This window comes from Halichoerus grypus, chromosome 11, assembly GCF_964656455.1.
Source record: "Halichoerus grypus chromosome 11, mHalGry1.hap1.1, whole genome shotgun sequence".
Taxonomy (NCBI): Eukaryota; Metazoa; Chordata; class Mammalia; order Carnivora; family Phocidae; genus Halichoerus; species Halichoerus grypus.
The window spans coordinates 100911357-100922321 of record NC_135722.1 but is presented as its reverse complement, the minus strand read 5'-3'; the positions used below and the strand labels follow the sequence as shown (position 1 = coordinate 100922321).

General features: G+C 43.6%; 1 pseudogene; it reads left to right on the top strand.

Moving 5' to 3' along the window:
* Positions 1 to 4758: 4758 nt before the first annotated feature.
* On the top strand, positions 4759 to 5061 carry LOC118533117 (ribosomal biogenesis factor pseudogene; annotated as a pseudogene).
* The last annotated feature ends 5904 nt before the right edge of the window (positions 5062 to 10965 follow it).

Genomic DNA, 10965 nt, shown 5'->3' with positions numbered 1-10965 from the left:
GTGTATGCAAAAAACATGTCCTTTTTCTCTTAATGTATCTGAGGATAGGGCCCAGAAATACAGCAATAGCTATGACTGAAAGGTCATGCATCTTAACACACTAATAAAGCATTAGATTAAAGGAAAGCATTCATCTGAGCTGTGCCTGGAGACCCGTCGGGGTGGCACTGACATTGTACAGACCGGAGTTGAGATTTGGATACAGCTTGGAGTAAGGTTTTGTGACCTCATCTTACTCCCTGGGCTCTAGAAGCCAAGGTTCCTCCTAGAAAAAGAGCTTAAATCATGTCAGTGCCTGGGGATCAGATACACACTGAATTGTCTGGCAACCTGGGAGCAGAAGGACACTCTAAGGGAGCCAAACTACAGAGAAGGACACAAAAGTTCATTGTGAGGTGCGAGGACATAGTGAATGAGCTTCCATGTCTAGAGCCAACACACGTGCAGGTGTATGCAGCCCTTGGTTCTTGGACTTATCCATGCCCGGTCATCCTGGGGGCACAGCACACTCTGGGAGGTATGCATAACTGAAAGAGCCATCTCATTGGACTTAGCAACACTTTGGGGCCCAAGAAACCCTGCTGTAGTTGTTCCCCAAGTGAAAGAAACCCATGGAAAGATGTTTCTCTGGTCCAACTCTTGGCAGATCAGGGGGTTGAGGCACAGAAGACTGGAGCAAAGGGGGCTGAGTGTCTTGACTCTGCAGGGCAGAGGTCCATGAAGAGGGGCCTGAAACATGAACATATGTCACCCCTTCCCCCACCCCCAGAGACTCCCAGAAGGGCTTTGGGGCTGTAATTTTATAAGGAACCTGAATTACTTTTATGAGTTATCAATACCAAGAATTAACAGGATTTCGGGGTAAATCTTAAGGAACCCCAAGCTTGAGCCCACAGGCTGTTGACGCTTGGAGAGATCTGAGTCACATCACACAAAATCACTGATTTCCTGTAGGAGTCTTAATGGGAGGGAGGCGGCTGGGTGGTGGCTTGCATGCCAGTGCAGGAGGTGACCAAACATAATTATCTGAATCTGGATCTCTTTTGCCCACGGAATCCTTACTCTCCATGGACTGATCATACTGGGGAAGCAAGCAGTCAAAAGCATAAGGAAGTCTAGAATAAGAGAAGCCAGGGGGAACTGGAATGGGCACAGACACACGTTTGTGGCAGAGATATGTAACCTGAAAGGTTGGTTAAAAGAGTGTGATCACTGTCTTGGATTCTGTATGTCTGGGCACATCCACTCTCCATGGGCTAGGACTGCAGCGGGCAGAGCGGTTATGACCTCTGTCTTTTTTTTTTTTTTAATTAAAAGATTTTATTTATTTATTCATGAAAGACAGAGAGAGGCAGAGGGAGAAGCAGGCTCTCTGCAGAACAGGGAGCCCGATGTGGGACTCGATCCCAGGACCCTGGGATCATGACCTGAGCTGAAGGCAGATGCTGAACCCACTGAGCCACCCAGGGGCCCATGACCTCTGTCTTTGTGCCTGAGCATAGGGAAGAGGAGGTGAACACAATTCTGTCCTATTTAGCACTTACCCCTGTTGGCTGTTGGCTCCACGTACTGATGTTAATTATACATCCTCACTCTTCCAGGGCAGTGCTCATTTCAAATGATCTGCCCCACTGTTCTGGGGGGATGGTAGAGAGAACTGAGGTGCTCTCCCCTAGCCAGCCGGCTGTGTGCCTTTGAATGAGTTCATTTATCTCCGTTATCTTTTTCCTCCTCTGTAGAAAGAGGAACTAATACGGGCACTCTGTAGGTGGGACACACTGCTGGCTTTCACTCTGCCCTTCTTCCACAGTAATGGACATGTAGCAAGACACAGGGCTGACAGGCTGTCCTACCTTTCACCACCTTCTCTAAAGAAGATGTGACAAAGTTCTCTCCAGTGAAGGGTGACAGGAGCAATGTGTCCAATTCCCAGCCTGGTATCTTGAGACTAGACCAGGAGGGGTCATATGCTTTCCCCTTTCCACTTGGCGCCACCCAGATGAGGTGCCCCCTCAAAACTGGATGAAGAAGCAAGATGGAGGGGCGCCTGGCTGGCTCAGTTGGTGGAGCGTGCGACTCTTGATGTTGGGGTCGTGAGTTCAAGCCCCACATTGGGCATGGAACTTACTTGGAAGGAAGGAAGGAAGGAAGGAGGGAAGGAAGGAAGGAAGGAGGCAAGGAAGGAAGGAAGGAAGGAAGAGAAGAGAAGAGAAGAGAAGAGAAGAGAAAAGAGAGAAGAGAAGAGACAAGAAGAAAAAAGAAAGATAGATAGATGGAGAGGACCCAGGTCCATGAATAATTGTGGGGAGAGCTGCATGCTGAGCCAGTCTGTTTACATGAGGATAAAATAAAGTATCTTGTGTGAGCTATTCCATTTTGGAGGTCCCTAAACTTTAACCTTATCCAAATTGGGTGTATTTCACTGAACTGTTAGAAGCCCAAGAAAATAGAGGATGCAAGATCCCCTTATAAAGTGTTTTACAAATAGATTATGACTGCCACATAATTGAATGAGCCATCAGTGGAAGCAACAACTCTGAAAAACTAACTACACCCTACTGCCAAGCGGAATTACCCAGTCTAATCTCACTGCAGTGAGCAAATCAAGCAAGGGTGATAGACACGCGTTGCTATTTGAGTGTTTGTCAAACCTCTCTTCCTGTTAACAGCCCTTCTTCTCTTTGGGGAGTCTTGGGAGGTAGTGGACAAGAAGCCTGAGGGGCCACATCCCCTCTCCCTGAGACTGCATGTAACCAGCCTAACATGAAGATGGCTGGAGTTCATGTCCATCATGCTGCAGAGTGGCAAGGTAGACCGGACTATGCCTGGGGCCTGCCCTTTGCTGCCGAGAACCTTGGCTGATGCCCCAGGCAATTGTCAGCTCTCCACATATGAGCTTACTCACAGACAAAATTTAATCAATTAAACAATATCTGTCTCCAGAATCTCCCTGTTCCCTTCATTATAACCCTCCACGAATCCTCTCAACATCCCTGAGAAAGTGGAAAGCAGGTTGTATCTTTCTTAACTTGACAGCAAGCAGATGTTTGGGGAAGGAATTAGCCAGCCCACAAAGGACTGCCTCCAGGAACAGAGCAGAACCTGGCACAGCTGCCCTGGGCACCTGCATCTGAGCGGGACTGCTCCGCCCATCCTCGACCTAAAACGGGTGTCCCTCCTGCCCCTCCTGGGCCGAGGGTCCTTGGCATTCCCACTGTTGGAGATTAGAGACTCATTCCTTTGCATTCCCTAGGAATTACCTTCCTTCAAGATGGAGAAAGTCCTGGGGGGAGAGGCTCACTTGTTTATTACCTAAGCCGCTGAGTCACAACGCGGGCTTGGAGCCCCTGCGGGAGGGGCTGCGAATGACAGAAGCCATTTCTGTCCCACCGTAAAGCCCAGGCTTGCTGTTTCCACTTGCCACACCTGGTCCCAGAGCCGAGGAGGACCCAAGCCAAAAACATTAATTGGGTCCAATTTCTACCATCCCCTCTTGTTTACTGCAATTTAAACACCCCCAGAAACAGATTTTTGCTTCAGGTGCTTTTCTGCTGGTCTCATTTTCCCCATTTTATGGTCTCCTCCTTGGGACATCCTGTTTGTCATTGAGCAGTGCCAATGACAGAATCTTTCCCCATAGCCCCAGAAATGTGAGGTGGAAGAGGGAAGAGAGAGTGCACACCCCAGGATGCAGTAAAAGGCAAGCAGGCTTCTGATCTGGACTCTCTGACATCCCTGCTCCTAGCAAAAAAGTTGGACGCAAGCTCTACCCTCGATTTGCTCGCACCCCACAAACTGACAAGCTTACAGCACACAAGGCACAGTCTGGATGCTTGCGACCAGTTTCGGAAGCAGAGATCTTTTCCTTTCCCCCAACTTGCTGACACACCTTGGTGGGCTTCTGATCTTTACCTTGTCCCCTTGCCTTCGGCACTTGATTCTCCCAAAGCCCAGCTTCTCCTCCCAGCCTGGGATCCCCTGACCTTTCTTTGAAGGGAATGTCATTTACTTCTTTCGACAGGAAAGGAAGATCTAAGCACTTCTTTTTGCCTCCTACTTGCCCTTTATTCTATACCAAGACAGGAACGTGCCTCCTCAAAGGAGCATACTAAGGAGACACAGCTGCTGAAGGAGGAATTCTGGAAAGGCAGGATCTGACCGGAGTCTGCAGGAGATAGACCTGGGTCCGGGGCCCTGCTTAGCTGCTCACCGCCTGTGACAGTATGAACTGATGCCTGCACGACTCAGTTTCCTGCTCTGTAAAACGAAGATCAAAACCCCTTTCTCACGGGCTTGGTGAAGCCACCGCCTTGACCCGTCTGGCCAGCTTAGTAGTCTTTATTAGCAAGCATGATTATAGTGCCATGATTGCTTTCTTTGTAAATTTACAGATCATGCAGTGTTTCCTGGAAAGACTCAGAACCAAACCCTCTGGCGCAACCTCCCCCTGGACACCAATACACAACCTCCGAGCGCTGAGATAAGGTCCGTAACTGGTACCCTAGAGTCTGCATGCAATCAAGAAGTGTTACAGACCGCTGCGCTCCCCTTTTACTGATTCACTGCCCTAACGTTCCTTTAAAAATATCTTTGCGCCAGGCAGAAACCTCGGAGTTGGTTTTTGGACAAGAGTCTGCCTTTCTCCCCAGGTGGCTGGCCTCCTGCGTAAAGCTCATCTTCTTTTCCAATCAAAACTCATCTCTTGAGGTAGATGGCGTCACCCGGAGCATGAGTTGCTGCACAAGGGTGTTGAAGACAATGGCCAAGAACAAACTAAGAGGGCAGAAGTCCAGGAATGTATTTCATATAGCCAGCCAAAAAAACTTTAAGTCTAAAAACAAAGCAAAACCAGTTACCACTGATCTTAAGAAAATAAACATTGTGAATGATGAAAAAGTTAACAGGGTGAATAAAGCTTCTGTAGATATACAAAAGGAACTTGCCCATTTCTCAAAAGGCCTTTCCCTTGAACCTTTGCAGAAACAGCTGATTCCTCAGCAGTGTCATGAAAACGAACCAGTTAACGTTGATGAATCGACAAGATTAATGGTTCAGTTGTAATACATCAAATACCCCAAAAAGACCAACGAATTAAATGTTTTATACAAAAAACAAACAAACAAACTCATTTCTTGAGTATTGGCTTTTCGTGCCACAGGCAGCCGAATTGGGTTTTTCGGTAACATTGGGGTAATAATGAAAAGATATAGCACGTGTTAAGCACGTGGCATGTGAGTACCTGGCATCACACTGATTAGCTTCCCTCATTTTCCAACATCCTCTAGATAAAGAATTTGGAGGGGGTAGTAACATTCTGACAAATAACACGGCGGCTTCTTGAGGTATGGTCCAAGACTGCTTCCACTGCAAAATATACGGAAGCAATCACACACTCGCCCTCAGTTCTTGGCTGCCATGCAGTGAGATGCTGTAGTCCGAGTGGGATCTCATCAATGAGAACGTCAGAGGGACAGACTGCTGGTAATGAAGTTACTCCCGCACTTACTCTAAACTATAACATGCCAACCTGGAGAAGAGAATGGTACGTGCTAATTAATTTGTTTATTTAGAAAATAATAAATACGTTAAAAAATTTTTTTAAACTTCTAAATAACTCTATTGGAACTTTCTTAAATCGGCGTGCACTTGAATTTTCATTGGGTCTGGTCTTTAAGGTAAACTATGTGATTCCCAACGGGCCAATATTTGGCACTGATTTGGGCCACTTCACTACATTTTTTGACTAAAGAAGATATCAACGTCGAAAGGAGGGACAAAGTATGAACAGGAGTACATGAGTGAGATAGGATGTGTCTTAGTCTGTAAGCTAAATTATACCTTCAAAATATACAATCTTTTGAAAGAGAAAGTTTTATTAAATTTTTTAAATAAAGTTTTAATTAGGTTTTATGATCCATAGAGCAAAACCTGAAATAGTCCTATGTATCATGTGGTAATTCCCTCTCCGACATCTGTGTGTTGTAAAATAGCCTTTGAATTTGCTCACTAGGGAAGTGGCTCTGTGTTTGAAGCAGGAACTCTCCCGAGACTCCCAGCCTCCCTGAAATGACTTGCCAAATTTTGCATGCATACCACTCTGTGTTTTGTTTTGTTTTGTTTTCCTGGGTAGATTGTCAGTCTCTTTCAGCAGACTCGCAAAGGGGTTCTTGACCCCTGTAAATCATAAAGCCTATGGTTTGGAGATTGTGCACTGCCATGAGGCCTTGTTGCCACAGCTAGACCAGGCCATCAACTCCACGTGTTCCCACGGTTACGTTCTCGTTTCTGCTCTTCTACCCGCCCCAGGAGATGGTGACTGAGAATCTTCTTCAGAGAAGGTACAGGTCACCAAACCTCCCCAACGCACTGAGCTAACCCTCTCCTCCCAGAAGGACGTCTCCTCCGGATGCCAGGAGGCATCAACCAGGGCGTTGTGTTTGTCAACAGACTGAGCACTGGTTCCCTTGCAGGCACTCTTCTCTGATCACAGGTTTTGTCTCATTTGATCCTCACTATAACTCCATGGGGTAGCTATTTTTATAACCATTTTACAGAGGAAGCAACTAAGTCTCAACATGGTTGTTAACTTGACCAGGTTTGTACACCTGGTCCATTCAACAGGAAATGATTAAAGAGTATTGGAACACTATATCTAAAACTAATGATGTAATGTATGGGGATTAACATAACAATAAAAAAATTAAAAAAAAAATAAAGAGTATTTAAGTTGGAGAGTTATATGATGAGATTTATATTCTTAAAAGATGGCTGCTATCTGTGTGGAAAATGGGTTGGAGAGGCACAAGGGTAGGACTAGAGAGGACAGCTTAGAGGCTGTTGTAGTACAGTTATGAGGCTTGGACTGCAGTGATAACAGAAGACAAAGTCAAAGCAGAGATGAGGTAGACTAGACTTGATATTGACTAAAGATGGTAGAGAGAAGGTGTCAAAGATGACTCTCAGGTTTCCGATGTGAGCAACTGGATAGACAGTGCTGGTAACCAGCTGCCAAGATGGCCCCAGTGATCCTTGTCTCCTGGTATTCACACCCTGTGGAATACCCTTTTACAGTGAATCATGACTAGCCTGTAGCCTGTATGGCCAATAGAATACTGAGAAAGTGCCAGTGTTTGCCTTATGAGGCTGAGTCAGGGAAGGCATTACAGCATCCTCCTTTTGGGTCAGTGGCTCTGGAGGGAGCCAGCCACTATGTCATGAGGACACTCAAGCAGCTCTCCAGAGCGCTGTGAAGAGGTCCACGTAGGGAGGAACTGAGGTCTCCTACCAACAGACAGCACCAACTTGCAAGCCATATGAGTGAAACACCCCGGAAGTGGGATCTTCCATCCCCATTCAAGCCCTCGATTGACTGCAGCTCTGCTCAACATCTTGCCTGCAAACTCATGAGAGCCTTTGAGCCAGAATCAGCTAGCCAAGCTATTGCCTAATTCCTGACCCACAGAAACTCTGAGATAATAAATATGTATTGTTGTTCAAAGCCGCTAGATTGTGCGGTAATTTGTTTCACAGCAATAGATAAATAATTCAACATTAGTGCTAGGTTTGGGTTCTTTGAAGGAGGGGTGATGAGATTGGTTTGGGCATGTTTAGTTTAAGATGCCATCCAAGTGGAGCTTTTGAGCAAACAATTATACATACATGTCTGAAGCTCAGAAGAGAGCTGAACTGGAGATTTAAATTTGGGAGTCCTTGGCATATGGATGGTATGTGAAACCAAGAAAGTGTGAAACCAAAGAGAAGAGAGCAAGAAAGGCTTCTGGGAGGAAGTGATAGCTGAGCTGAATGTGGACACATGATCAGGAGTTAGCCTGGAAAAGGAACCGAGGATCTGAACTGGGGTAGGGGTGGCAGGGAATTCCAGAGCCTGTAGGAAGTTAAGGTGTAAATAACTTCTTGTGGACAGTGGTATCCATTTGATTTGAGGCTACGTACATTTCTAAGTATCTCCTGAGTAAATGGTAAAAGCCATCCCTGGTGCGGTGTTAAAGGATACTGAAACAAAATATCTGTGGTCAATAAAAGACACACATACTACAAAAGAGTCTGTTTTGCAGATGGATAAATTTGCATTAGTAACAAAGGAATTGGTAATATATTCTGTGCCTCCTCAAGCCCTCTTTCACAAGGCAAATGGCTTGAGCAATAGTAGTCTACCCAGCTGACTCTTTTATTTCTCTCTGTGTCCTGGTTGCTATATTGAGTCTGTAGTATAAATAAAGCTTTGATATTTATATATGGAATGATGTATAAAAAGTGGCACTGAAAATACCTGGAAAGATTTCAGATATGAGTTATGTTACAAGAATCAAATAAGAAGTACAGAGGTAGTAATCAGAAAAAAAAAACATGTATAGATATTTACAGGCATTCCCTATTATTAGATTAGCCCAGATGGAAGGGCTATGTACACAGTCCTTGCGTTCAGCAGAAAGGAGGGATATGTTTTCTTCTCTGGCCACAGACATGTGAGAAAAGATTAACTCAGCTACCTGACTTTTGAAATTTAATGGATGTATTTATGGAAGAATATTAGAGCTGACTGGTCTTGGTTCAAAAATGCTAAATTTCCTGAACCTGGACTATGTTTTCAAAAATTCAAGATGCATTTAGCAAAGCAAGGAAAAATAAATTCAGGCTGCTAGCTTGGCAGCTGGTCTGGATACAGTATTTTGCTCTGTTTACTCTGTCAGGAAGCCAGTTCCATTTGATTAAATTCTGAAATTAGAATGCATGCACTCTGGAAGATACCAAGCAGCTTCATGCTTTCACCCGTATGGAAAATGTGATTAAGGAAATAAACTCAACGGCTGTAGCATCAGAAGAGATCAGTGCAATAGCTGTATTCAACTAGGCTCAATGGGCTAGACCTTCACTTTATTAAAATGGATGGCTTTAGCATAGAAACTGTGTCCACATCACAGAACTGCCATATTGCTCTGAACTCAGGCCGAGAAAGGAGCCAAGTAGAACTGCCATCCAATATTATGGCAACAGTGCAAAATGCAGACCCACTCTCACATCACAGAACTAAAATTTAGCCAAAAGGAGAGATAATTAAAGAATTTATATGCATAGTCTTTCCACATCAACATATTGGATTATTTTCAAAATTGCCAGTATGTCCTAATTTGGCAAGTTCTACAGAATGCCTCCACAACAATCTTGAAATTCTCTGTGGGGTGGCAATATCTTTTGCTTTGCCTAAAATGAAGTAGACTATGAAAAGAATTTCTATGTAAAATACTGTCCAATATAACCAGATAATCCAGGCCCCCCCCCAAAAAATATACCTGTGTATTGTGTTCATTTACCAGTTAATGGAGAGAAAGTTGGGAGTCTATTGGAAAATACTTAAATTGGCAACTGTGATTGCCAACTCTTCACTTTGGTCATAGAAGCTTTGTCAATAAGTTGAAAAAACTGAAATGGAATTAATGTATTATCATTGCACCTGTGAAGCTCAGGGGATGTGAAGGGAATGTGACCTAAGAGATGGTAAACCAGAGGACTGTCTAGATAAGACTTTCTAGAATAGCAGTACGTTGATATGGACACTGTGTTCCAGGATCTAATCTTCAGGCTTCGTATGCCAAGGAGCTTTTTGTAAGGGCCTCCCAATGTAATCAGATTCTCTGGGACTCTTTTCATGCTAACCAAACTCACAAGAAGCTGACACATAAAACCGGATGCCAATAATCATGGGGCTTGGAATGCTCAGGTGAGCTGATGGTGTACTCTTTCCCTTATGACAAGCTAGATAGGTGTTTGCTGGGTCAGCTTGGAGCCAGAGCAAGGAAAGCTGATGGATCTCCTTTATCAGTTTTATCTGGCTGCATATCCATCTCTACAGATTACATGTTGTTGTTCTCACATTGGGGCACACTCTTCCTTCAACAGGAGAAAATTCTTACCTATTGGACTGCTTTTTTAGAAATACCACGTAAGTTATCCCTTCTATTAATGCAATCTTCCTTTGATAGGGTTTAAGACAAATGATTCAGCAGAGCTAATATATTTGTTCTTTAATCTAGACTATACCTTGTGCCTGACTATCACCCTTATATATCATCCATGATTATTGTGAAATGATCTACTAAAAGGACAATGCAAGAATTGATTGACTTATGTTAAGTAGTTAAAAATATCAACATAACTGGGGCACCTGGGTGGCTCAGTCGGTTAAGCATTGGACTGTTGGTTTGCGCTCAAGTCATGATCTCAGGGTCATGAGATCAAACTTCACATCGGGCTCCGTGCTTGATATGGAGTTTGCTTGAGATTCTTCCCCCTCTGCTCCTCCCTCTGCTCAAGCTCACGCGTGCACGCGCGTGCGTGCTCTCTCTCTCTCTCAAATAAAGAAATAAATACAATCTTTAAAAAAATCAACATAACCTAATTGAAGTTAATATGATTAAAGAATAAAGAGAAAAAATAATGGCATTATTAAACTATTTTACAGATGATTTAAATTAAAATTTTTTTTATGAAAATGAACAGTTATTTTGTAAATTCAGGAAAACATGATAAGCACATATTACAAATCACACAAAATGTCACCACCCAAAAATAACATTTTGGCAAAATTGCTCATAGTCTTTTCTATGCATATTTTGTTCATATAGGTTAGAGCATATAATATATACAATTTTATATCATTTTTGCCAGATAGAACATAAATGTCATTATAACACAATATAAGACAAATAAATTCCCCTGTTATTAAAACTTTCTATTCTAATGGCTACATGAGATGTCTTCTTGGATCAGGTATCACAAACTCAAATGGCTTCAGAGGCCTGGTGGGTAATTAAAATACATGAAATGGATGGTGTAAGACATAGGGGCTGATGGTAACTGAAAATGTAGATCCCACCAAAAGGCATCCAAATCTAATTTTATTGTTATTTAAAAAATTTTTTTAAAGATTTTATTTTGAGAGAGAGA